General features: G+C 34.0%; 1 non-coding gene across 1 annotated transcript; it reads left to right on the top strand.

The window, feature by feature from the left end:
• The first annotated feature begins 3,578 nt into the window (after positions 1-3,578).
• Positions 3,579-3,650, top strand: LOC119871366. The gene has a single exon (XR_005357471.1). It is a non-coding gene; the product is annotated as a small nucleolar RNA SNORD107 (small nucleolar RNA).

The following is a 3,650-nucleotide window of genomic DNA, read 5'->3' as shown; positions in this document are numbered from 1 at the left end:
GGTACTGTTGTATGTTGTACATTTTTTTGACTGTTGATTTTGTTGAGATCAAAGAGAAGACTGGGTTTGTTTTGGTCTTGAAGTTACATGGATGAGATGAATTCTGTTAAGCAGTTCATTAAATTACTTTTCTCTTAAATTTTTAAGATAAAATGATTGTGATACCTGATTAAACTTCCTAACATTCACTTTATGCATTGACTGGTATCAGTCAGTAACCTTGACACAGAAGAAAACTGTTAACCAGGGGTTTAAGTGGCTAGGTTAAGACTCACATGCGACATCCTCCACTTTGTTATGTCATACATACTTGAAGGGAAGAAGGAATGTATAGGGAAAGGCCTTGTAAGGCTACCTATGGAAGGAAACTATGGTAATGAATCAGAATTTGTTCATTTAAATCAAACCATTTGGAATTGGAGATTTTCTTTTTCTTGGAGGTTTACCTCAGTTTGAGCTTTTCTAGTAGTTCCCTTGTGCCTGTGTGAGCAGAGTAGAAGATATGATCCTGGAATAATCATCACCACATGCCAGTAAGTATTTACTTATAAATTTTTAAATAAATGGAAAAGCCTGGGTATTGGGAGGAAGAGGGATTTCATATTTGGAGTAAATTGTGTTACTTAAATATAACTTACCCCTAAAATGTAGTTGATGTTCTTGAGTACAAATTATATCCAGCTGTATCACTTAGTAATACACTGGAAGTGTTTAGAGGAGTGGACAGTCTCTTCCACTTAAATAGCTAAGGGATGCCCAAGTATCTAGGTTCAGTTTGAGTTGATTTTTCAATAGTGATGAACTCCCTTTTAAAAAGAAGAGGAAAGAGGTTTTTAGATTTTACTGCTAAGCTTTCAACTAGACAATGAATCGATCCTTATTGATTATAGGAAATACCAGTTGAAGATTGTCTTTAATTCCTTACCTTAGTAACCTAAGACTAGTAGATTGTGCCTTCTCCTTTCATTTTACCAACAAGGTTGTATGTATATCACCATTTCATCTTTTTTATTTTTTATTTTTTTCATCTTTTATATTTTAAATGGTTTAAAGATTTTATTTTTAAATAATCTCAATACCCAAAGTGGGGTCCCTGCTCACAACCCTGAGACCAATGGCTATATGTTCTACTGATTGAGCCTGCCAGGTGCCCCTTCATTTCCACCTTTCATCATGGCCTTTTAACTAATAGTCTCCTAAGGAAAAGGGACCCTCAAAATTACTGCAATTGTCACCAAACTTATATGGTATTTCCTAAGGTAGTTTCTAGTATTGATTGCCCCTATCAGAAAAGGAACATAAAGTTGCCAGATTCTCCTTAGTTTAGGTAATTTATATAAGACAGATATGATACTTATTTTAGAGATTGTGAATGTTACTGTGGAGCTTCTTGGTTACCAGAGCCCCAGGCAAAGTACTTTTCTAGATCTCTGGAGTCAAAGCAGTTCTGTTAAGATAAAATTGACTGATGCATATAACGTATAACTTTTTGCTCTAAAAATTGTATGGATTATATGCAAAGATCTTTGTTTTCTATGCAGTTGGTTTTCTGGACTAACGTCAATAATCTATGTTACTTTTTCCTGTTTTAGAAGGAAAATTCCTTCTTACATAGACCTGACATCCATGGTCCTTAAAATTTTGCATGAGTGATCGTGCATCATACTCAAAGAAAACCTATTCTCTGGTATTTCCTTAAGTAAAGATGATGACCTCTTTTGCAAGATAGAGGTGAGTGACAAGAACTCTAGATTTTGCAAGATGTTTACTTCTAATGGCTATTTTGATTTGGTGGTAATATTCTCTGTTTTCAGAACTACTTTGAAATCTCAATTGTGGAACATATATTGAAAAAAACATTTGGTGAAGACACTCCTATAATGACATATGGAATGTAAGATGACTGGATCTTTTATTATGGAGTACTAGATGTAACCTTCTACAGAGGTCCATTATGAACATGTAATAACATAAGAATTTTCAAGCATTCATGGCAATAAATACATGTCCTTGGGATTTTTTCCTCCATCTGCATTCAAATGAGTTCCATACTATATCTAAAACACAGTTGGGCAACAACTTTTTGATTTCCTGGTCACATTTATTAGCAGGAACCTCATGAATATGTACACATTGCATATCAATATAGGTTTTCATTGTGGCTGAATAGTTTCAAATAGAATTCTGGAATTTAATAGTTATCCTACTTTAAATCTTTATGGTTTTGAGTTATTTGTGTTATTCTGTATTTTATGATCTGATGGGTAAACTGGACTTACTATAAAAATGTATAAAAAGTAATATAGCTTCCTGCCTTCGTAAACTCATTACTCTTAAATCCTGTGAGATTTTAGAAGTCCTATAATTTTTTAGCTTTATCAATATATAATTGATAAGTAATATTGTATAATTTTATTTTATTTTATTTTATTTTTAAATATATTTTTAATTTTTATTTATTTATGATAGTCACAGAGAGAGAGAGAGGCAGAGACACAGGCAGAGGGAGAAGCAGGCTCCATGCACCGGGAGCCCGATGTGGGACTCAATCCCGGGTCTCCAGGATCGCGCCCTGGGCCAAAGGCAGGGGCCAAACCGCTGCGCCACCCAGGGATCCCGTATAATTTTAAGATGTGCTGCATGATTCGTTATACACCTATACTGTGAAAAGGTTACAACAAAGTTTAGTAATACAGCCATCACCTTACATAGTTAACCTTTTTTTTGTGGTGAGAACTTTTAAGATCTACTGTTGGCATGTTTCAAATATTATAATACAATACTGTTAAGTATAGTCACCATGCTGCATATTATATCTTTAGGACTTTTTTTTCATCTTTTAATTAAAAGTCTGTACTCTTTGATCAGCATCTCCCCATTTGACACACCCCTCAGCCCCTGATAGCACCATTACACTGTGTTTCTATGAGTTTAACTTTTTCAGATTTCATATGCAGGTGACATGTCAAAAATCTTGTAATTTTTGTAAACCTAACTGGTACTTCATTACTTGTAAGTCTTAACTTGTGGTAGAGTAAAACCAGGTAACTTACAGAATTATGTGACAGTATTAATAGTTGTCTAGAATTTTCATAATCTGATTTCAAGATTAGGAAAAATATTTATTTTCAAATAAACTTTGATTTTAGCAAGTCCTCCATGAGAGCCTCCATTTGATTTATGACGTTTGTAAATAGATATTATCCAGGTGATCATACATTGCCAGATTCTTACTCATCTTTGTGTTTTAGTTCCCTTGGGACTGACCATTCATATAATAAAGCTCAATATTTGAATTATAGTAAATGAGTAAAGGAGAGTATATTATCATGGGTTTTTGGTATTACAGTTTTTTAAAAAAATCTTATGAAGTGCTTTTTTGCTCACATAGTTGATGACTCTGAAAGAAGAAGAGAATATGACCACTCAGTTTTCTGACCTGTCACTGGATTCTTACCAATAGTATCATCCCAAGGAAGCTGAACACGATGTTAGCTGCGTTTAGGACAAACGTAAACCACTCCAGGTAAAAGAACCTTGTAAAGAAAAGTAATAGTGTATTACAGAGGCCTTGGCTAGGTTCATGATGACATAGGACCTTGTCTGAACATAATGATTCAAAATTTGAGCTTAAATGACACTCTGAAATC

This window comes from Canis lupus, chromosome 3 (genome assembly GCF_011100685.1).
Source record: "Canis lupus familiaris isolate Mischka breed German Shepherd chromosome 3, alternate assembly UU_Cfam_GSD_1.0, whole genome shotgun sequence".
NCBI lineage: Eukaryota > Metazoa > Chordata > Mammalia > Carnivora > Canidae > Canis > Canis lupus.
The sequence above is the reverse complement of the archived record's forward strand: the minus strand, read 5'-3'. Positions and strand labels throughout refer to the sequence as shown.